Genomic DNA, 25,175 nt, shown 5'->3' with positions numbered 1-25,175 from the left:
GCCTTAATCATAACAAGACTCACAGCACCATTACACAATTTTAATACCAGCTTTTACGCGGGCATCTGGGGATGTGTGTGCTTATGAGCAATTTGTAATGAAAACAAGACTGACCTGCAGCGGGCTGGGAGGAGCAGGGCCCAGAGCACCAGGCCGGGCAGGCCCCTTCACAGGGGCCGCCCCAGGCTCTGGGGACAGGGCTGCTGCCCTGGGACGTCGAAGGCATATTTGATCTCTTGTTAAGTCCCACATGGCTTCAATTTCCAAGTGCTCTGAAAGAGAATAGAATTAGAGTCAACAGATCCGTCGTGTCTTTCATAAAGATGTGTTCTTAATCAAGAAGGAGATAAAGGGGGAAGAAAACTCACATTCATGGAGGCCAACTATATGCCAGGATCATGCCAAGTGCTTTATTTCTATGTGCTATCTCATATGAGCCTCATGATAACCCACTGAGGTAGGTTTTGTTATCATCCTTTGTGGCAGATTGCAAAATATAGATTTTTTTGGACACAGACACACACACACACACACAAAGAAAAAAAACCACCTCATCCCATCAAGAGGTGGAGTCTGTTTCTCCTTCCTTTGACTGTCTTCTTTTGCTTCCTTTGGCCAATGGAGCATTAGCGATGCAATGCAAGCAATGGGGCTTTAAAATTACTTGTGCATCAGGACTTGCCCCCTCTCTCTGCTTTGAACCATGCTGTGTGAACAAGCACAGGCTAGCTTCCTGGAGGATGAGAGACCAGGTGGAGCAAGATCCCCGCTGTTCCAGCCATCCCACATGAGGCCAGAGGCACAGGAGTGAGACCATTCTAGATCGTCCAGCCCCATCCGAGGCAGCCCAAACCTGAAGAGCTGCCCACCTAACCTAAAGAATCACGAGAAATAGTAAGTGCTGTTGTTGTAAGCCACCAAGTTTTCAGGTAAGGTCACGTGCGGCATAACGACATTTCAGTCAATGACACAGAGTGTCAGGTGGTGGTCTCATGAGATTATGCTGGAGCTGACAATTTCCTATCACCTGGTGACATCGTAGCTGTCTTAACATCATGCACAATGCTTACTCGTGTGTTTGTGGTGAGGCTGGTGTCAATAAAGCTCCTGCACTGCCAGTCCTATACAAGGATAGCACACACAATTACATACAGTACATGATACTTGATAATGAGTATAAAAAAACCATGTTGCTAGTTTATGTATTTACTGCACTACACTGTTTGTCGTACCTTAGTACTCTTTCTACCTACAGTACAAAAGGTTTGCTGTAGAACAGTATGCTGTCTTACCCCGACAGCAGCCCCCTACATATCACGTGTACCGCATCTCTTCTTTGCCTCATTTTCTCTTGTGTTTGATTTGATCTCATGTTGCTTTATAAACTGAGTATAACCTAACTGGGCTTATAAAGTCTCCAGTGATGACAGCAATGTCCTCGGCCTTCACAGTCACTCACCACTCACTCACTGACTCACCCAGAGTAACTTCCCAGCCTGTAAGCTCCATTCATGGTAAGTGCCCTATGTAGGCGTACCATTATTTATCTTTTACGCCCTCTTTTCACTGGGCCTTTTTTATGTTTCGGTATGTTTAGATGCACAAATACTCACCCTTGTGTTACAATTGCCTACAGTATTCAGTACAGTCACATGCCATAGCGGCTGGTAGCCTAGGAGCGACAGGCTGTGCCATACAGCCCAGGTGTGCAGTGGGCTGTACCCGCCAGGTGAGTGAGTGCACTCTGTGATGTTCACACAGTGACGAAGTCGCCTCACAACCCATTTCTGAGAACACATTCCCGTTGTTAAGTGGTCACATGACTGTAGTTTGTTATTCGGTAAAAGCTACCCTCGTTACAGATGAGGGGGTCTGAGGCTTAGAAAGCTGAAGTCATTTCTCCAAGATTCCTCAATTGGTAAGTAGCAGAGAGGGATTTGAACCTCGGACTCACATTTAGTGCACTGAATTACCCCTATATCACACTAGCATGTGGAGTGGGAACCCTCAGAGAAAAATCTCCTGAGAAATGCTGACTCCCCCACAGTCACAGTCACCACTCTATTTTGAGGAAAGTGAGAGAATTTCTGCTTAGGTGGGCTTCACTTCTTAAAAAAAGGCACAGCACAGTCCTGAAAACTTTTTTCTACGTGGCATGTTCATAAATAGAATCTAATTTTCCCACTGCCTTTTATTTAAGAATTGCTCCATCTTTACATCCGGAGAATCTACAAGGGACCGAGGTAGCCATTTGCAAGGTTCTCTATTCCTCTGGCTCAGGGATCCTTGCCTCTGATCAGGTGTGAGTGGTGTGAAGATCATCTATTTTGTGTGTATTTTTTTATTGTGATAAAATATACATAAAATTTGCCACCTTAATCATTTTAAGTATATAATTCAGTGGTGTTAAATAAGTTCATAATGTTGTGCAACTATCTCCATAACTCTTTATATCTTGCAAAACTGAAATTCTGTGCCCATTAAACACTAACTCCCTATTCCCTCTTCCCCCAACCCCTGGCAACCATTGTTCTATTTTTCTGTCTCTCATTTTGACTGTTCTAGGTACCTCAGATAACTGGAATCACACAGTATTTATGTTTTTGTCACTGATTTATTTCACTTATCCTAATGACCTCAAGGTGCATTCATGTAGCATATGTCAGAACGTCCTTCCTTTTTAAGGTTGAATAATATTCTATTAGGTGAAACACCCTAATTTGTTTATCCATCCATCCACCAATGGATACTCATGTTGCTTCCATGTTTTTAGCTACTATGAATAATGTTGCTATGACTATGTATGTACAAATATCTTGAAGATAAATCTTTGAGCGTATCTGGGAACCTCCTGTTCAGTAGTTGTACTAAGGAGAATAATTTTGGATGTTTGAATGTAACTCCTGAGGAAATTACCTTCCTATCCCAACATCATGTTCCAAGAAGGGTCTGCCCAAAGATGGACCTACCAGGCTTTGGGAGCCCTAGTTACAAGTCCTCTATGCCCTAGAAATTAGTTAACTGAGAACAAATCTCCCTAGCAAAGTCCTCTTATGCTTGCTGGTCTTTTCTCCCACTAACTTAATGTCCCCCATAATATAGGGAAGGATAATATATGAGTTCTGAGTCCTAGGGGTAGGGCAGCCCTCTTTTTCTGATGCAAGATTGGTTTAAGTAGAATTTTGAAATAACCAGTTATATTTTAGCACTTCTGCGGCTCCTTTTCAGGTCCCTGGACTCCCGACTTTATAATGAGCCCCATGTCCCCTCCCACCTCCCCCACCATCAAGGAGTTCCATACTCTAGAATGATTTCTCTTCTCCACCTCTCCACGCCTCTTCTCCCCGTTACTCTCCCTTCCGTTCTCCTCTCCTCCCCACACAGATGGCCAGACTTACGTGGTGGGTCTCCTTTAGCCATTACTGTTTTGTTTCATTTTCACTATTTCTCAGACTCCATTCAAAACCTCACAGGCTATCTAGAAGCACCAACGCTTTTTCACTTGTCTCTCACCTGGAAATGGCAGAAGTGAGTTTGCTTCCAGCAGCACCCCCTAGTCTACCGACAACATAAAGACGATTCTAATCACATCTGGAATTTCATACATAAACTCACATCTACGTAAGGAAGAACTTTGTACTTTGGGAACCTTCTCTATTGAAAGGCTAAAATCTGAATCTGTTTAAAAATAAAATGCATAAGGAGAAAGATGTCTTTTGATATGATTTATGGGATATTATAAGGGACCTGGAATTTATTCTTAAAAGCAATTGTGCGCAAACAAATTAGCAGATGTAATTGCTTTTGAGAGAAAATTGTATCTCATTACTAACTATTGGATTTTTTTAAATGAGCTCCTTCCCAGCAGGGAGAACATCTGGAGTCCCAGGGGCCATGGGCAATGCCAGAGCCTCTTCCGGCCCAAAACAGAAGACAGGTTTTGTAGGATGCTGAGAGGCTTTGAGTGAGAAAGGGCATAGAACAGGGGAGTGTAGAGTACTGTTTTTTTTTGCATTACAAGGTATAAGGTTGGTGCAAAAGTAATTGTGGTTTTTGCGAATATTTTAAACCTTTTAACCCACAATTACTTTTGCACCAATCTAATAAATCTAGTAGGGGACATCAGTAGCAAGCAATTGTTTAAAATCTCAGCTTTAAGTGCACTCAGCATGCATTCGAGGCTCGAAATTCTGGGCCTGGCCAGCCTCTTTTCCCACCACCTTCCCTCCAAAACCTATTCCTGGTCCACCCTGGAACAACTTTCTCCCCTTTCTTCACTGAGCCTGACCCTCAGGCTTCAAGGCCCACTGCAGAGTGACTTCATCCCTACGCCCTCCAGCAGGCTCACCAGCACTACCATGGAAGAACGCCATTGTCCAGCTGGATCTTCTCTGCTTGCCTCCCACCAGCTTCACTTCTAACAGAAATCGGGCTCACCCACCACCATGCAGGTGAGGCTGAAATCTCCTACTCAAAAGAGCCTGTCAGGGCTGATCCTAAGGTCTTTGGAGGTCAGACATCTTTCTCAGAGGTAGTGCCATGCTTTGGAGAGGCCAGTCAGGGAACTCAGTGGCCCAATCCTTTAGGGCCGATAAACAATAATAATATATCAAGATGGAGAAAACTGCATTTGCTTTACTTGAACTTTCCTCAGGGCTCTGTGTGTGGAAGGAATACTCTGATAGTGGGGGTGGGGGGTGGGGGGCATAGAACGGTGGGTGGTCTCTAAACTGTCCTTCGGGACACAGTGAATGAACTGCAGGACTTGTATTCTACTGAGAAGGGGACCTAAGTTGAAGTCAGGACAGAATTAAATGCTGAAGGCCAGAGGAGAAACTGTGGCTAACCAGGAAGGTTCTCCCTCCATGTACTTTCCCCTACAGCATGCCACTTCTCCTCCAAATAAAAAAAGGAACACTTATTGAAAGAGAATCCACTGGCAATGGTACTAGTTTTGTCAGCCTGCCCAGTGTACCCCTGTCTCTGACTGTGGCCCTGCTGACAGAGGACTCTTTACCAGTGGCTGGGCCGCAAGATTCTCTTCTGCTCATGGAGAGAGACAGGGCCTGTTGTCCACCGCGGGGGGCAGAGTTCCACTCTGAAGTACACCCCTCAGGAGAAGAGCCGTTCCCGAGGCCAGGCCAGCCCAGTCCCTGGGCATCTCTGCTCAGATTCCCTCTACTTGCTAGCAGCTTACAATGACCAGTTCACGCCCTTGCCTGGGCTTGGAAGCCCAAGCCAGGGTACTGGCACTGGGTCTTTCGTGAGTTCCTCTTCACTGCAGACTGCCAGAGAGAGGACCTACCACGCGCCCATCCAAGAACTGCAGGGAGTCAATCCAGAACATAGAACAAAGATTTGTATTCTTTCTTCCCTAACACTGCCCTTCCTGCCTCCAACCCAGTGGGAAAAATGTGTTGCCGTAAGGAATCGGATATTGCAATGGTATAACTGCCAGGTGCTGACCCTCGAACCATGTCTCACCCTTCTGCGCCCAGTGCCCAATGTGCAGGCATGAGCTCCGAGGAGAAGCACCAATGCTTAGAAGGCAGCAGCTTCCCCACCACATGCTCCAAACACTAAAGCTCTCCAGAATGCCGGTGTTTCCAGAAACCTACAGGCCTGGTTGGTGCCTCCAGTCTGGGCCTCCTGCCTCCTGCCCAGACCCTGACTCCTGTTGCCAAAGCCGGCCTCCGAATGACTTCCTCACCAATTCCTGGTCATGTAGAAAAGCACAGTCTTTTGGACTACATCACAATGAAAAACTCCTGTGCATCAAAGGACATACTCAACAGAGTGAAAACCCAACCCACAGAATGGGAGAACGTATTTGCCAATCACATATCTGACAAAGGGGTTAATGTCCAGATAGAGAGAGAACTCCTACAACTCAACAACAAAAAAATAAACAGCCCAATTGAAAAACGGACAAAGGACCTGAATAGACATGTCTCTAAAGAAGATGTACGAATGGCTAATAAGCACTTGAAAAGATGGCCAACATCATTAATCATTAGGAAACGCAAATAAAAACCACAAGGAGATACTGTCTCATATCCATTAGGATGGCTGCTATCAAAAAACCAGAAAATAACAAGTGTTGGTGATTGTATGTACAGAAACGGGGTGACGAGGATGTTTCCTCATTCCCTGACTCTCCTCTTCTCCCCTCATTTCCCTCTAACCCTTTCCCTCTTTGAGGGAAGGAACCCTAACCATCTTCATCCTTTCCCCTGCTGGCCCTCCCTTCCCCATTCAAATATCAGTTCCTAACTCCTGAGGTCCCTTCCCCTAGCCTGCAAATTTCATACACTCCAGCACACTCCTGCGACTGTCCTGACACCTCTTCCCAGCCCAGTATCTGCCCCTGTGTGAAGCGGGGGAGGGGGCACTCTGACCGGAAGGGCTTCGGGCAGCTGGGGCCAGCACGGCAGTGGAGGCGTCCTTTCCTGGATGCTGTTGTCTTCCCCACCATAACTTGCCATCCTGAGGATCAGTTCCTTACAAAAAATAAAACCACAACAAAACACCTTGGCTGGTCTTCAGGAGAGATTTCTACTCCTCCTTTAACATGACTGACCTTTTTGGGGAGAGTTAATAACCTCGGCCATGAATGGCACTATGCCCAAAGCTCTTCCTAGGCGTCCTCCTTGATCATAGACCACAGAAGGGGAGAGGTTTGTTTTGTTCGTTTTAACTCTCACCCATAGGTAAAAGCAGAGCTGGCCATATTAGCACGGCGGGTGGACGGTGGAAAGCCCTGCTCCCTGAGACCCCATTTCTCTCTTGGCAGAGCCCTTAAACAGGGTTGCCAAAGTTAGCAAGTGAAAATACAGTACACCCAGTGAAATGTGAATTTCAGATAAACAATGAATAATTTTTAGTGTAATTCTGTCCCAAATATTGCATGGGACAACCCTACCCCTGAGACACCCCAAGGGCCATTGGACTCCCCAGAGCACCTACTGTGGGCCATGTTGGCTTCAGTGAGGGGGTCAGAACAGTTGATCTGTAAGATTCCTTCTTGCCAAGGACTGTGTCATTCCTTACGTATCAGTGCACCAAGGGGGGTCACACAGAACATGGGTCGTGGTCCCTGCCTGCAGAGGGCCCCCTCCTTCCCCAGCCTCAGCTCCTGCCTGGGGCCCTGACTGGGGTGGCATGGACTTCAGCTCAGGGATCTCAGACTCTGTCCCTTGCTCCCTCCTCAATCGGGCATTTCCAAGTGAGCACCAAACTTTATCACGGGTTCTGGCTCTGCCTCCAGCATGTCCTTTACCTGCCTGCAAGTGTGGGGCCCTCTCAGTTTTCTAGAACCATCACCAACCACTCGGATGAGTAGCGTGTAGCCCAGGGAATTTCTAGGACATCAGGCTCCCCTCAGAGCAGCACAGACCAACCTTTCCTTGCAGCAGGAAGGCCTCAGGCTTCCAGAATGAGAATCCTTGTCAGGAAAGTAAATGAGGGTGTCCCTTCTTAAAAACAATGAGCTGAGATCACCGCATGAGAGAGAGAAAACTGTGTTTAGTTTGGCTAAAGTCAGGTCTAATGGAGAGTGTGTGTGATAACCATCTCCGGGCTTGGCTAGGGGGTGCAGACCAAGGAGGAAAGAGGAGCTGGGTAGGAGATGCACAGAACTGAGAGATAACGGACGAGGGGAAACAGTCTGAAACGCAGGAATGTACCCAGTCCTGGTTCAAAGACGCGTTGAGGCAGGCTTGCAGATAAAAAGATGAAGGTGCTGACAATAATGCTAGAGTCATCCTCCAACCTTACTTTCTCTCAAACCAAAAAGAAAGAAAAAGAGAGGGAGGGAGGGAGGGGACAAAAGGAGGGAAGGAAGGAAGGAAGGAAGGAAGGAAGGAAGGAAGGAAGGAAGGAAGGAAGGAAGGAAGAAAACAAGGAAAGAACATAACACGAACCACCTCCATTCTCTCTCCTCTTACAATGGAGGAGGATAATGCCTGGTTAACGTCACGAGAGTCACCGAGTGCCCTCTCAGATTAATTAACCAGTGAATTGACAAGTAGATGGACAAGTAAATGAAAGTAGCTGCCCTGTTACAACTCCTTCTACATTTGGAACCAGAATCTCTGGGTTCAAATCCCAGTTCTATTATTACATGTGAGATGGACCAGAGCAGGCACTTCACCTCTCCAAGGCCTCAGCTTCCTCAGCTATAAAAGGGCATTAACGATGGGATCACCCTCACCAGACAACAGTAAGGAACGAAGGTGACATATCAGAAAGGGCCTGTAAACACTACAGTTATTTCCCAGTAGTAAATACCACAAAATGCCAGCCCTACTTTTAAGCAGCTTACGTCTAGACCTACCCTGTCCAGTAGGGGGGGCCACTAGCTATGTGGCCACTGAGCACTTGAAAAATGACTGATGAAAACCGCCACGGGCAGTACATATAAAATACACGCCAGGGAGAGCTGGTCTAGATGGACCATAAAACATGTGCGCACACGAGGTCAACACAAGGATACAAGAACCTGACAATAAAATGTCGAGAAGCACCAGGTCAAGAGGGGCACTTTATGAGGGTTAAGTTATTGGCTGACAATGGCCATCGTTTATAAGCACACAAATGGTGGCCAACCAGTGTGTCTTGAAATGTAAGTCGATCATGTGTGTATATGCGTCTCTTCTGGGCCTCTGCTGATCAAAAGGGCAGACATAAACATTTTGAACTCTAAGCGACCTGTAGGACAATGCAATCCAACACCTTATTTTTTTCAAATGAAGAATCTGAGGTCCAGAGAAGAGACCACAGAGCCCATGAATGACCCAGTATATTCTTCATTAGACCACACTAGGTTTTTAAAAGCGTTTTTTTTTAAAAAATAAAGATTGCCTTAATTCAGTTGCATGATAATTTTAAGAAATAACGACATATTCACATTTGGCAGATGAGAAAACTGAGGCCCTAACTGGCCAAATGCGTACAATTAGTGGCATCTTCGAGGCTGGTCCACTGACTGCTCACCCTTTGCTCTCCCTCCCACTATAGGAAAGCTCTCTGGATGCGGAGGATGGTCCAGTAACATATAGCATCCCCCTTGCCCTGTGCGACCTCACCCCCCCCCCCCCCCCCCGCCCAGCTTTTGTTCAGGACACACTTGTGAGCATTCTTTAGCCTAATTAAATAATGGAACCACACTGATCCTTTCTTCCAAGGTCTGGGGGCACTGTTTCCTCTCCACCCCAGTTCGGCTTGGGAATGTTGACTTTGGAAAAAGACACCAAAAACACTCCGGCTGCAATTTCCAAATCAGAAACAGCCTCCAAATCCTTATTCAGCAGAGAGCAAGAGATCTCAGAAAGGCTGAGCCTGTTTAGGCCACGAGAGCCTAGAACCTCTTCTCTACACATAGCCCCCAGGGCCATCACAAGTCGGCTCAGATCCACAAATGGATACCTGCTGCGTATCCCAGGACTCAGAGAATAAAATTAAAGAGTCTTATCTCCTAGTCATTCCTGGTCCAACAGTGGACATTCATAGGTAGGCCTGCGCTCCAGATAGTGTTCATGGCCCCAGCAGGAAGGGGACAGACACATGGCGTCAGGGCCTCTGCATAGCATTTCAACAGTAGAGGCCAAAGAACCACCCTCACTAACCCCCGAAGAGAGGCCAGGAAGGAAACATCACCTCTGATGTGCCTTGGAGGATAATCCTGGGAGAGCCCCGGCCCTGCCAGCTGTCACAGGAACGGCCTTACTTCCCGATGTTCTCTACCTGCCGGCCGCCTGAGGTCTTCCTCAAGCCCCTGATTTCGTCTAGGCCCTGACCACCTCAGTCCATGCTCTTGGCAGCTGTGCGCACATACCTTCCTCAGGCATTAGAAGAGTGTTTATGTTCTTCATTATCCTCACAGGCATTTCCACGGAAGTTACATTTTTCTAACCCTTTATTGCAGGCGAAAGAAACGCCTCAGTGCGTAGTGTGGAATTACTGACATGTTCAGGATATATGAGGGACATTAAAGGCACTGTAGGATTTGATGACAGCTGCCAAGAATCTTTTCTATAGTCATAAATGAGATAAGCATGAAGCAATGAAGATGACATAAAAATCCTGGCACGGGCCAAGGGCAGGTGTTTCCCCTGCCGCAGGTAATGACCTTGTGGGGGCCGGCTACACACTGGGACATGTGCAGGCACCCCCGGCCCAGGGCCCAGGGGGCCAGAGAGCCTCAGGGTGGCTCACTCCCTCCTGATGGTCCTTCTTACCTCCACACGCATTTTCCCATGATGCCCCTGCCGGGACAGCATACCCTCCTGGGTGTTTCATCTGTTGGAAGCCCTGCCAGCCTCTGAATCTCCCAGACTTCATCAGACCTTTTCCCTCCCAGGATGGAGACTGCCTCACCTGTGCTCAGCGCGTCCGAATGTCCCGGATTGCCTGGATGGTGGGCATTCCCGGCTTGGCTGCAAGGCACACACTGCTCGCCCAGGCAAATACTTCACAGGGCTTTTGTTAGCTACAGCCTGGAAATACCTCAGTGAACAACCAGGCACCTACTGTCTCCACTGTTGTTTACTCTCAAACGACGCCCCCTTCCTTCCAAAAATACTCTTTCTGAAACTTGCAAGCAAATTTGTTTTAAGGACATACCCCACTCCGTTATTTTCCCAATGGAGACCTTCAAGGGAGCAAAGTCAGCCTCAAAATAGCCATGAGGTCCTCAGAGCTTAACTTACGGCTCTCAGCTATTGGTCCTCTGCTCTGGGAGGCTGTGGAGGGGTCAGGGGGCACGTGAGGAAGCTGCCACCCCATGCTCAACCTCACCTGACGGGGTGATTCCAAACAGCGTGAGGAGGGGCCTTCTCGTCGGTCCCTCCAGAGCTAAGGCAGGACAGGGAACAAACTGAGGGCTGTCCGACGATTCAGCCAACTCCTAGTGCAGACCCACCTAAGGTGTCTTCACCTCTACCCACTACTCCTCAGGGAGAACTCTAGCTTCAAGGCTCTCCTGGCCATTTGGACCAAGCCAAGAGTATGGGGACATGGCAACCCATGTTTTATGGCCCCTTCTTTAATAGAGATTCATGGTTTGCCCTGGAACTTTCCCCTATGCTCCCAAACATAGGTGGAGAGTTCACAGACACCAGTGTTCTAGAGGAAGGGGCTAAACGATAGAAGCCTTTGGGCAATGGCTTCTGGGGAATCAAGGGGTGGCAGGAAGGCCCCCCATGGCTGGAAGCTTTTCTATCTCGAATGTTACCTGCACTCACCCAGAACGACCCTCCTGCCGCCACGATGCCCAGCCCGACCCTTCCCACCCACTCAGGAAATTCTTACGTCACCGCGATTCAAAACAACCTTGTCTATACCGCTCATTGACGGGATACTCTTTAAGATCTGTAAATTTTCTAAGCCTGTTGCCTCATCAGTAAAATGAAGATGACAATAGTAGGTCCTGCTTTAGGACTGCAGGGACTAAGTTCCACGTGGGGCTGGAGCAATGGCGGCACATAGCAAGTGCTCACTTAACGTCGGCTGTTGCGATTGGTATTACTAGTTTCATCATCACGGTTCTGCCTGGGAGAGCTCTGGGTTTTCACTTGCCAGTTCCCTTTTATGTGCCATCTTGGGCTTTATGGACCTGGAACCAGTGAGGAGGGAGAGGGAGCTGGGACCACGGAGTCCTACTTATTGCTTCTGGTACCACTGTTGCCAACTCCTGTACACCGAGTACCCACTCTATGCAGGGGATGGCATCTAGACAGGACTTCCCAAATATCGGCACACCTAAGAACCTCCTGGAGATCTTGCTAAAGCTCAAAACACTGGGCCCCACCCTGAGCGTTTCTGATTAAACTCGCATTTTTCACAGGTTCCCGGGTGGTGCTGAGGCTGCTGGTCCAGGAAACACACTGTGAGCATCACTGCTCTGGGCACTTAGGCAGGAGCTCTTCTACTTTGTCACGGCTGCGTGGCCAGCACCAGCACAGTTCCTGGCACAAGGCATCACATGACGCTGCGTCTGTGCCTCGCTCATTCTGTGATTGGCCAGCTCCCGGTCCCCTGTCTCAGGGTCACCGCCGGCTAGTGTGAGAAGCATGTGATCTGACCTCCTCAAGCAGACCCTGAACCGCTTTCAAGCGCTTCCAACGGAGCTAGAGGGCGGCCCACCCTGCCACGCCCAGCACGGCTCTGCACAGCTGCCTGTCACAATTGACATCTCCCATTATTAACTGTCCCCAAGACAGGAAGGAGCCCGAGGTGAAAGGCAGGTGGAGGGGGGAGGGGGGAGACAGGGCAAGCTGATCCGAGAGACAGCAGTTCCCAACCTTGCAATAAACCACCAAGCTCTTTCAGCCTTTTTAATTTCCTTTCACGTCTTTCTTTTTTTCCTTCCTCTTCCTCCCTCTCCTCCGATGCTGCTGCTTTTTATATCCATTTTCCTAGTTGCCAGTTTTTTTTTCATTTTTATCTCCTAAAATATCTTTGACCATGACAAAGCTCCCCACCCCCATAACCAGTGAGGAGCTTTAGGGGCTCCTCTCTGTTTCAGATACTGGTTCTGCAGACCCTTCGAGAATGTACCTTCTCCCCACGTGCTGCCTCCACCACACCTGCCCAAGGTGGAAAGAAGACCCAGTCTTCATTTGAAACACAGCCGTCCTGCAGCCCAAACATCAGACCCCCATGGACTCATCCCATTTTTGTGCTGACTACAGACCCTTGCTCTGTCTCCAGGGAGGTTGACATCACTCTTCTCGTTGGAGCAAGTCCTCAGGAGAAAATGCCAGTGCAACGCAAGAGAATATGTCACCTATTCTCTTGGGAAACAAAGTGAGGAGAGAAAGGGAGGGCCGGGATTAGACACCCAGGGCTGAGGAAGTTCTACCAAATAATGTTTTAAAATAAGCTTCTTATTTTAGACTAATTTTAGATTTTTAGAAGTTACGAAGATATAAAGCAAGTGCCTGTAACCCCTTCACTCAGTTTCCCCCGGATGGTGACATCTTACATGAAACAGTGGCTCAACTCTCCTTTTTTAGATCAAGAAAACGCATTCTGGTTTTTTGCTGTTTTGTTTTCGTGTTATTCTGATCCTCCTTTAAGAAAACATGGAAACGAGAAGGGAAAACAAACAAAAAAAAAACCAATATTCTTTTAAGCTTTAGAGTGGCCAAAGCTTTTGATTCTCCAACTGCAGATGTACAAAATGTGTCCATTTGGGTGGTTTCCCTAGCAGTCGATAAGAGGCAGCTGCTCTCCATATATGGTGCCAGTGACAATTAATAGCATTTTTCGGGTGGTTCACAATCACAGAACCCTTGATATTAATGAGCTCCCAGCTCGGGCTCCCAACTGGAAGGGCCTCAATTCAAAACCACTTCAGATTTCAGACAACACGCCCCAGGGGGCTGCCACCGGTATTGCCTCGACCTAATGCCGCCCCTCCCCCCCCATGGGCGAGAGACTCTTCGCACAAGATAGCATGACAGGAGGAGAGGCTGAAGCCGATCAGAGCCCCAGGAGCCTTTGGCCAGGGCTGGGCAGCAGATTCATTGGGGACAGTTGTCAAAAGGTACAAGCCCAGACCCCACCCTCAGAGTTTCCTGTTATAGGTCTGAAGCTCAGGCATCTATATTTTGCAAAAGTGGCTCAGTGATTCTGGTGTGTACCCAAGGCCACCACATATAGCTGAAGGGTACAAAGCAGCCCCGTGGGCCCCCATTGTCAGAACCACTGGATTAGACCCAGCAAAGTGGCCAGCTTCTACACAGAAACATTATTGGTCCAGGATGAAGAAGATTGGCAGGGTGACCCTTCGCTAGCAGTGGGAAATCCTTGTCATTTCAACCTTGAGGAGGCTGGATGGAGGGGTGTCAGGCCACACCACCCAGGAGCAGCTCAAAATATGGACCTATGACTTAACAGGTCAGCAGGGTACTACCCAGGAATGACGGGCCCAGAGGGTATGGGCTCTTGAACTCTTAATAGGAAAACGAGAAAAGATTTTCTTGGTAGAAAAAATAAATAAATAAATAAAGGCAAGCCTCAAAATATAATCTGCCAAAACTTAGGGGGAAACAAATGAGAACACTGCTACTTGCTCCCAATAACCAGGCCAAACTCCCCAACCAGGAAGACTAGCTTGGTGGTTAAAAGCATGACGTTGATGCCAGATTGCTGGGTTCAAATTCCAGCACAGTCACTTACTGTGTGCCCCTCCACAAGTTTCTCTCTCTCTCTCATCTCAATTTCCCCATCTATAAAATGGGGATAAAACTAGAACTGCCTCAGAGTTACAGTAAAGATGAAGTGAGAGAATATGTGTAAAGTGCTTAGAACAGGGCCTGGTCCGCAGTGCCGCATAACTGTTAGTACCGGGTGCAATGTTCTCATAACTGCTGTCAGTCATTGTTGGGCACCACGGCCTGAAAAGTCAATGTCTCAGGAGCCATCCCAGTGCTCCTGACCCAGCAGCAAGATGACGACTCTCCCCAATTCCAGCCTGTTGGAGATTTGGGTTTTGGAGAGAAATTGGGTTACGAAGTATTTGGATGGGTTTGTTGAGAAAACTGGGAGACATTCATGTGATGGAATGTGATGTGACCATTAAAAATAATGGTGAGTGCACATGAATACACATGGAGGAATGCCTATGATATAATGCTGAGTAAAATAACCCGGTAACCAAACAGGATGGTCCCATTTATGCTAAAAGGCTATACATACAGTGTGTATAAATCGTACTCCACAAGTTTGGAGATGCAATCACATGTGATTTTATTTAAATCAACTCAAATCCAACTCTAACTTTTACCCTGCTGGGCTGGCAGGAAATTCACTCTTAGGCATTGCTGGGGTTTCTTCCCCTACCCAGCGTCCCATGGGAATCCAGCATGCTAAGGGGATGCCTAGAAAACAGAAGCCAGCCTCCTGCCCCTCGTGGCTGCACTGACATTTTCATGGTCAAGCCCACAGGCCCCTATGGACAAAAGGCTGTCCATGAGATTGGGCGGAGGGATTGCTCTTCAGCAAGGCAGGGAGCTCAGGGGCCTTCGGCCTGTCCCCTGGGGGCAGTCATTTCCCTGAAGTGTCCTGCCCCCTCTTCAGGTGCTGCCAGGACAGGTCGGATTCCTTGCAACTTGGGGTCCACCAGGTTGACCAGGGCTGGGCACTGTCTTGTCCCCTCTTCCATACCCCTATGTACACCTGCCATAATATGGGGCTTCAGGGAGCTTGGGCCTTCCCGAGAGACAAAGGGACAGCTTTGGCTTCCTTCTCTACCAGAAGCCGCCCAGGCTGCAAATGCATGGCCTTAGAATAGGGGAGGAAGGAGCCAGGGAGAACCCATACCATGAATGAGTTACTTGACTAGATGTGTCTGTGTGTGCACAGGGACAGGAGACCGGCATGTGCCAAATGCAGTATGGGGTGCCGGGGGGAAGGGATTATGGGTGATTGGCATTTTCTCCTTTTAATTCCTCTGTACTTGCTACAATAAACATGAATCATTTGTATCAAAAATCGTATAGTTTGGAGGAAGCATTTGGTAAGGAAGGTAGGATTCACTTACAGGCCTGGAGGATGAGAGTTTCTGAAACAGGACGAAACTAAAAGCAGAGGCAGTAGAACTGGCTGGCCCTGTGAGCAAAGTGAGCATTATCTCAGTGATTTAAACTCGAGTGCGTGCTCTGAGGATTGAGTTGTTCTTGTCCACATGTGAACCGCCACACGGTGTAAGATGCCATTCAGAGCTCTGGGTGGAGAAGCCAAGAGCTGGGCGAGTTACTCCCTGGTCCGCCACCCACTGCACCAGGACTGCATGGCCCGCTAATGCTAAGCAGTGAGTGGGGGTGGGGGGCATATCGTCCAAGCTGCCTCGTTCCCACAGTCCCCATTCAATACAGCCTTCCCTGAGCTGCAGCAGCACCTCCAGATATGTCTGTGTTTCACCACCTCCCCTCCCCACATGCCTTTGTGAGCCACAGAATTGAGAAGAGGAGCCAGAAGGGATGGTGTCGCCCTTTCTGGTTCTGCAGATCTCAGGGGTTCTGTTGCATTTGTTTTGGTGAGCTAGCCAGCTGTGAGCTGCTTGGTTTGGGGCTATAGGATTAGGACTGCCTTTTTTTTGAGTTTGGCACAGAGGTGAGAAGCAGCAGCCCAAGTTGAGGACGCCCAGGGCCTGGCTTCTCAGCCCTCATGTCTCACTGCTGCTGCTGGGAAGTCTAGCTCCCTAGCAAGGGTTGATGACATTGCCTTTCAGGGGAAAGGGGACAGCTCCCTGGACACAGGCAGCTGGATGTCAGCCCCAACTCTGGTGCTAAAACTCTCCCCTCTGCCCTGGGGAGAAAGCCCCAGGGTCCAGGTAAAACACAGAAGAAGCAGGCCAGGCAGCAGCTTCTCTCCAGCTTCAGCCTCCAGCGCTCCCAGTTTAGGCTGCCTTTGCCCAGGACTGTCAAAGGCCATCCCTTTGCCCCTCCCAGCAGATTCCCAACATTCCCAGGACATGCAGTACTCTTTGAGCTTTAGAGCCTTAAATCCATTAGAATGCCAGGCCATAAATATCATGCTACTACCCGGATCACCAGCCCTCCAGAGTGACAACGTCTGTGCTTTAATTCTGGCTTAGAGTAACAAGTTCTATCTCCTGAGTCCTGTGTCTGGGCTATTCCCCCTAATTTTAAGGTAGACACCATTTTCCCATAGGCTAATGCATAAGGTAAAAAAATGACCAGGTGCTCAAAACACATTTGTGGAATGATTAGGCTGGATGGGTAGATAGACAGACATCTTTGTCTGTCTGGGGGTAGGATGACAGACATCTCTCATGGAGGTCTTCCCATAGCAAGAACAGTTTTTTTCTGTGCTTTCATCCAACAAATATTTACTGTGCACTTAATACATGCCGGACATTGTTCAGCAGTGAACAAACAAAAAAAGCCTTGCTTTCATGGGACTTATATTCTATCAGGAGGAGGCCTGTAAACAAAAAAACATTAAAAAATAAGTAATTTCATAGTATGTCAGAAAGTGATGACAATATGGAAACAAAAAAAGTAGAATGGGGTAGGGAGTAGAGGCAAGTTGGGCAGAGAATATGGGAATCAGAATGGGTCTCACTGAGATGGTGACATCTGAGCAAAGATTTGAGGGACATGAGGGAGCAGGTCATGTGGCCATTTGGGGAAGGAGCATTCCAGGAGAGTGAACAGACAGGGCAGTTTGTAAAGTAACGCACGCCTGGAGTGTTTGAGGAACTGCCATGAGGTCAATAGGCTGGAGTAGAGGAAATAAAAGGAAGAAGAGTAGGAGGTGAGTTCAGAGAGGCAGAGGTGAGATGCATTGGCAAATCCTGTAGGGCCTTACAGAAATGGGGAGCCATTAAAAGATTTTTGAGAAGAGGAATGACATGATGTAATTTGTTTTCAAAGACTCCCTCTAGCTGCTGTTTTGAGAATAGACTGCAGAAGGACAAAGGTTATGACAGTAATGTAGGTGAGAAATGATAGAGGCACCAACCAAGAGTAGCCATGGAGATGTCAAGTCTAAGCAACTGGAAGGATGGAGTTGCCATCACGTGAGATGGAGATGGCTGTGGGTGGAGGTTTACAAGGTAGAGGTAGGCCTGGGGCAGATCAGAAAAGCATGCTGAGCTTGAGATATCATCCAAGTAGAGATCTGAAGACTGAAGGTATAAATTTAAATTTGGGCATCATCAGGGATATTTGATATAAAAGCCACCAGATCAAGTGAGATCACCAAAACAAATAATGTACGTAAAGAAGAGGACCAAGGGCTGAGCTCTGGGATATATCAACCCTAAAAGATCAAGGAGATGAGGAGGAAACAGCAAAGAAGACCAAGAAGGAGCAACCTGGGAGGCAAGAGGAAAACAAAGAGAGTGTGTTATTGTGAAAGTCAAGTGAAGAAGACATACCAAGCAGGAAAAAGTGATCAACGTGTGTCAAATGCGATCAACTAAGCAGTCAAGACTGATACTTGACCATTAGACCCAGCCATATGAAAGTTGATAAGAGCGGTCTGTTAAGTATCAGGGGCAAAAAGCTGATCGGAGTGGGTTTAAGAGAAAATGGAAGGAATCCACATATTTATGCCAAGAACACAAAATGGAGAAAGGATAATCTCTTCAATAAATGGTGCTGTGAAAACTGGATATTCATATGCAGAAGAATGAAATTGGATCTTTCTTGGTCAAAAGTCAAGGTATGGAAGCAACCTAAATGTCTGTTGAAGAACGAATGGATTAAAAAATGTAATAGATTTATACACAAATACATACACATGCATACATAATGGGATATTATTCAGCCTTAAATAAAGAAGAAAATCCTCCAATTTGTGACAACATGGATGGACCTAGAGGACATTATGTTAAGTGAAATACGCCAGACACAGAAAGAAAAATACTGCATGGTTTCATTCATGGGTGGAATCTAAAATAGTCAAACTCATAGAAACAGAGACTATAACAGTGGTTGCCTGGGGTGGTAGGGGTAGGGTAGGAGGAGTCTGAGATTTTTGTCAAAGAGTAGGAAATTTCAGTTATGCAAGATGAATGAGTTATGGAAATCTGATGTATAGCATAGTGACAATAGTTAAGAATACTAGCTAAGAGGATATAGATCTTAAATCTTCGCAACACACAGTAATAACTAGGTAGAGGCGATGGACAAGTTACTGAGCTACATTGTAGTGACCTTTACACAATGTATATACAGAGGGTGCCAAAAAAAAAGTAAACACATTTTAAGAAAGGAAAAACCTATTAAAATCATAATACTCAATATATACCGATAACAAAAGATGAATACAAGTCATGTTTGCAATTACAAGAGGTGCTCAAAGTGGTTACCATCAGCGTCCAGACACTTCTGATGATGGCGAACTACTGCTTGAGCAACGCTGACCAAAGTGTCCACTTATATACATTTTTTGGGCACCCCTGGTATTTATCAAAACATACGGTTGTACACCTTAAATATGTACAATTTTTATATGTCAAAGATATCTCAATAACGTTGTTTACAAGAGAGAAAGAAGAGGAGGAAACAAATTGGAGATAGTGAGTAGAGACAACTTTCTGAAGTAGTTTCGCTGCAAATGGGGAACAAACAAAAAATTGTAGAAGTGAGTTCAAGAGAAGGTTTTGTAAAGTGGGAGAAATGACCACACGCTTGTTTGCTGACGGAAATGATTCAGCTTGTTTGCTGAAGGTGGAGGAGAGAAGTGGACGACATGGCTGGAATAATGGCCTTGAGTAGGTGGAAAGGATGGGATCTGGTGTGCAGGTGGACAAGGTTGGCTCTCGAGAGGTGTGTGAAAAGTCCATTAAGTTCCTGCCAAGGATATGTGGATGTGAGGGGAGGTGCAGGCGGCAGGGAGATGTGGTGGTGCCTCAGTGGAAGTTCTCTTATGATTATTTCAGCTTTATTGGTGAAGACGGAAACGAAGTCATCAGCAGAGAGGGAGAGGGAAATGGTAGGAAGGCGTTCGGGGTCCGGTTGTCATCTAGGAGAATAGGAGAATGAGTAGAGGATGGTGACCTGGCAGCAACTGAAGGCCTCCTTGAAAATTATGGGCACGAGAGTAAAGTGAGACCAGTCAGCATGTTGTATTTTCCCCCAAAACAGGCACTTAGTAAATGGAGAATTGGATTTAACTTTAGTCGTGGCTTTGCCAAGACAGTAACAATGAAATGAGAGGTGCAAGAAAGTGATTATAACGATTGACCATGGAATTCTAGAAGTGGCATTCTAGAAAGAAGAGTTTCCATTTTAAGAGGTGAGAACACGGGAGGTATTTTACTTTGCCAAGAGTGAGCTATGGATGGAAAAAGTCTGCGACTCACTGCCCTGCAGCCATCACTCCCTCAGCAACTTGCTGAGGGCTTACTGCAGTTGACCTGCCTACCGGACATGCCTTCATGATCTGCTTGCCCAGAGGTGTGATATGGTACAGAAGTTGGCAGTGGAACGGGGAGGCAGAGTCCATCCTACTTGTACTAAATTTGCTCTCAGGCTGCCCATGAGGCATCCCATTCACCCCAAAGACAACAGTTCACCCTGCCTCATGGGCAATGCTGGCCTCACTGAAAGGGGCCAGCAGTCACCTCAGATCTCAGCCAGGAATCTGAGCTCCTCCAATTGGGCCAAAGTGGTTCCACCTGCAGCTATCTGTCCCTGTCCTCCTGCCTCCCTTCTTATAGCTGACCTTTCCCTGCCCCATTCGTTATTTCCAGGACGGCAGCCCTACCTTAATTCATGTCCTCTGAATTCCCCGGGATTTCTGAACCTCTGCTGCTGACTCATATGACCAAGTCCTTGGTTATTCTGCCTTAGTCAACCTTCCACTCTTCCTCACTCGACGGGCCCCATCAAACATGCAGGCTGGACCTCTGCACCCCTACCCCCACCAGCCAGCCTCATTTTTGCATACCCAGACCCAGAGTTTGTTGGCTTAACCTCACCCACTCGCTGGCAGACAGTCAACCTCTAGGTCTGTTTCCAGAATGATGACAAGAATAGCAGTAGTAACCACCACAATATAACTACCTCATCTACTTTGCTCATTGTTGTGTTCATGTTCCCAAAATTCAGAACAGAGCCTTACATATAGTAGATACAGTAGTGCCCTCTTATCCTTGGGTGATACATTCCGAGACCCCCAATGGATGCCTGAAACCGCAGATAGTACCAAACTCTATCTATTTTATGCTTGTTTTCTTTTTCCTGTACCTACCTACAGATGATGAAGTTTAATTTATAAATTAGGCCATTTCATGGATAGACGATTTGTTCTTATCGTAGATCTTAGCAATCTAAGCATATGTGTGTTTTTTCTCTTTTCTTATTAAGTCAAGAACCTTTTCACTTAAAGGAAGCACTTTACAGCTTCCCTTTGGCTTATCTGAATTGCCAGCATCACTGCTCTTGCACTTTGGAGCCATTAGTAAGTAAAATAAGGGTCACTTGAACACAGGCGCTGTGACATTGCAACGGTTGATCTGATACCTGAGATGACTGCTGAGTGACGAAGAGGTGGGTTGCATATGCAGCGTGGCCGTGCTACCATGTCTCCCCGAAAATAAGACCTGACCGGAAAATAAGCCCTAGCATGGTTTTTCAGGAGGACATCCCCTGAACATAAGCCTGAATGCGTCTTTTGGAACAAAACTTAATATAAGACCTGTTCTTATTTTTGGGGAAACACGGTAGACAAAAGGGGGATTCACTTCCCAGGTAGACAGAGAAGGATGGCCTGAGATTTCACCACTCTACTCAGCACGGCACACAATTTAAAACTTATAAATTATATATTTCTGGAATTTTCCATTTAATATTTTCAGACCACAGGTGACCATGGGTAATGGAAACTGTGGAAAGCGAACTCTCAGATGGGGGGGGGAGGCTCCTCACTAAGTATCTGAGGAATAAAGGAATAAATGAGGACCGTCTATGAAATGCCTATTAAGTCCCAGGGATGGCGCTGAGTCTTTTTCACATATGATCTAATTTTAACCTGCCCAACAACCTTCTTCAGTACAGGAGATGTTACCGTCCTAATTTTACGGGTGAGGAAAACTAAGGTGCTAAGGAGTCACATAGCTAATAAATGGCAGAAATAGAACTAGAACCCAGTCCTGTCTCTTTTATACTCACTGCCTTATGTGGATCCCGCCCAGTGAGTCCCCAGGGTCCCCCAGAACCCTCTGCGGACAGCACAAGAGGTTGAGAGCACCCAGGCCAGAGCCCTCATGAGTCAAATCACATGTCATGATGCATAGTATAAGAACGGCAAGCTCCGGGCTCCCAGAAATGTCTTTGGTTCCCCACCCCGAGTTCTGGGAAGCCAGGCTCCAATGATGGCCCAGGGGTGGCAGATGGCCATCCAGAGCTCCTACCAAGGACCCCAGAATATTCCTCCTACTGGTGACTACCCTTAATCCCTTCCCTCCCATTGTGTATTCCGGGCCAATACCTAAGATATGAGGTGGGACTTCAGTAATTTGAGAGCCCAAGCGCCTGAAATGGAGGCAAAGAATACTAGTTGTCCCCAAACATTCATTCTCTCTTTAAAATAAAACTCCCAAGTCTAAGATGGGTATATTGCTGCCCAGCTTGTTATGACCACATAACTAAGTTCCCTGTAATTAGATAACACCAGAAGTAACATGTGCTTTTTCTAGATCAGTGATTCTTAACAGGGAGTGATTCCCCCCACCCCACAGAAATTTCTGGTTGTCACAACTGGGGAGTGCTACTGGTATCCAGGGATGCTGCCAATCAGCCTTCACAACAGCCCCTCACAAAAAAGAATTATCTGGCCCCAAATGCCAACAGCATCAAGGTTGAGAAACCCGATTCTAGATCGTGCCCTTAAAAGGAATATACATGTCTTCCTCTGGTCCTTTCCTCCAGACTACGAGCTGAGGAAAATTGGAGCAATGTCCTTGGACCTAGACACAGACACCAGTAGCTTGGGGATGGTAGAGCCATCATAACAGCTCAGATTGCCTACTCCCGCTATAACCATGACAAAAAAACAGCCTTCTTTTGTTACACTAGCAGATTAGCCGATACCCAAACGCACACAATGGATTTTAAGAGGGCAATGGCCTGGAGCCCCTGGCACGGCTAACGCAGTGGTCAAGCGCCCGTCCCCTGCACTTTGGCCCACATTCCCAGACCACCATCTAGTTCTTGTCTGAGATGGTCCCTAATCTTAGGATATACAGGATTTCAATTTAGGGTAAGGCCTTCTGTTCTCTCTTTCATTTCCTTGCTATAACTCCCTGTGGTCGGCAGAATAATGTCTCACCAGTCACGTCTACGTCCTAGTCTCTGAAACATGGCGAGGGGGAATTAAAGTTGCTTATCAGCAGGCTTTAAAATCAGGAGGTTATCTTGGACTATCTAGGTGAGGCCAATGGGATCACAGAGGTCGTTACAGGCATATCTCCTTTTATTGTGCTTTGCTTTACTGCAGTTCATAGATATCGCAGTTTTTACAAACTGAGGGCAAGACCCTCCACCAGACTCGCTTTATTGCAGTGGTCTGGAACCAAACTTGCAATATCTGTGAGGTGTGCCTGCATAAGTAAAAGAGGGAGGGGAGAGAGGGGCAGAGTCACTGATGTATGGTGGAAAAGACTCCACCACCCACTGCTGGCTCTGAAGGAGAGAGGGGCCCACCAGCCAAGGAACGTAGGCTGCCTCCAGAAGCTGGAAAACACGGGGAAATGAATTCGTCTCTCAACCTCCAGACGGAACACAACCCTGCTGACACTTGATTTTAGCCCAAAGAGACCCATTTTAGACTTCTAACCTCCAGAACTGTAAGATAATAAATTTATATTGTCTTAGGCACCAGGTGTGGAGTAGTTCGTTACAGCAGCCCCAGGAAACAAACATTCACCCTTTCTTCCTTTCTCCTTCTTCTTCCCTCTATCTACTTTTCCAGTTTAGCTTCCAGGGTTCTTTTCATTCTCTGTCAAAGTCTGAGCCAGTGTGGAGCAGAGACCAAGGCCTCAGCTGGCCTATGTCTGGGGATTTCATCGAAAGCCCCCGCCAGCGCGATAGAAGGAATACCAGAGAGACGAAACGGGCCGTGCTTAACCAGAGCATGGGCTGCGTCCAGCAAATCATGCATTTAGGACTAATTCCTTTTATGATTTGCTCTTAGAAACACATGTTTCATCTGTACCCAAGACCCTGCAGTAAGTAGCCTAGCCTTGCTCTTTATGAAATCCAGGTTATTACTAGGATTGTCTGCGTTTCCAAAGGGGCCTCTGCTCCAAGCCAAGGGGGCCACTAGGTGATAGTCATACTAACTGGAGGTGGAATTAGCCAAGCCTCTAATTCCAAAGTGTTTAGCTTTGGAACACAAAAAGTTAAACACCTTCTTGCAACACATTGTAAACATGTCAGTGTGTTTAACATGTTAACCGTCCTCTGTTCTCCTACCCACGTGTTTAGAAAAGAAACAGGTTCTGATGTTTAACTAGTGAATGGATGTATGTGCTCATAGCAGCTAACACTTTTTAAACACTTGTGGATGCTTAAAATTATGATGTGTTTAAGATTTGAACACGTTTGCTTTTCTACACTCTTAATCCAATGAGTGCTGGCTGCATTTTTTCCCCCCAAACAGCAAGGGTTTGTCCACCTTGCAAAGGCCAGTCTGCAATGACAAATTCCTACCGCTGCCAATTACTTTATTTTAATTTAATTTAATTTTTTTTAGCATTTTCTTTTATACATGAACCCCCTCCTCAGGCGAAAACAATAACTAGGAGGGAGTAAATGACAGTCATTCTTTACAGGATGTCTAGAGTCCTATTCTGTTAGGGAATCGAAAAGGTTTTACTGTCACCAACTGAGAGGCTTAACCAATGTCACTCTATGGTTTAGAAAACGAGAACCAAAGAGGCTCTGGGTTCTGCCCAGGCCACACAGAAGTGTGTGGAGAACATTAAATGCTGCTGTACCCTTCCAAGCGTGGGCTCACCATGCAGAATCATAAAGAGGGTTGTTTGGGGGTGGCTGCCCATCTGTTCCTCTCTACCTCACTGTGACCTCTCTACCCTAGGCCCCCATTCTCTTATCTGATGACTCCAATGATCTCCCCAATAATCTTCCTCCACTCATGTCCGCCCTCTTCTCCATACCCCACTTCCAACCAGCCTCTTTGGTAAGTGGCCTTTGGATTGCCTACAAATTTCTCTGACATCAGACGCTCTTCCCTAACCAGCCTTGTTTCTTGCCAACGTCTCCCTCCCTCTCTACAGTTTAGCCACCTGGCCTTTTGGGCCTCCGTACTTCCTGCTCCAGTCTTTGAATATTCTGCTGTCTCTGCATGGAAGCCATTCTCTACTTGGTCCTTTTCAGCTGCCTGATGTAGTCAACAGTGCCTCAGGAAAGCTTTTGCTCACTAGCCACAGCCCCCTCAAGTCTAGGCAGATCCCCCTTTTCTATGCTATCCTAGCACTTTGCCTTTAATTACCATGTATTTAGATGGGCTTCCTTAGATGGGCTAAGCCTCCAAAGAGGGAGGGGTTGACTGCTGTCGTGTTCACCAGTGTCTCCCCAGCACCCAGTGCAGGACACAGTTAGCAGCCAGTGAATGCTGAAAGGCCAGTGGGACTTCCAACTCTCCAGTCAATATTGCAGTCATGGAAAGAC

The sequence above is a fragment of the Rhinolophus hipposideros genome (assembly GCF_964194185.1).
Source record: "Rhinolophus hipposideros genome assembly, chromosome: 12".
Taxonomy (NCBI): Eukaryota; Metazoa; Chordata; class Mammalia; order Chiroptera; family Rhinolophidae; genus Rhinolophus; species Rhinolophus hipposideros.
The sequence above is the reverse complement of the archived record's forward strand: the minus strand, read 5'-3'. Positions refer to the sequence as shown.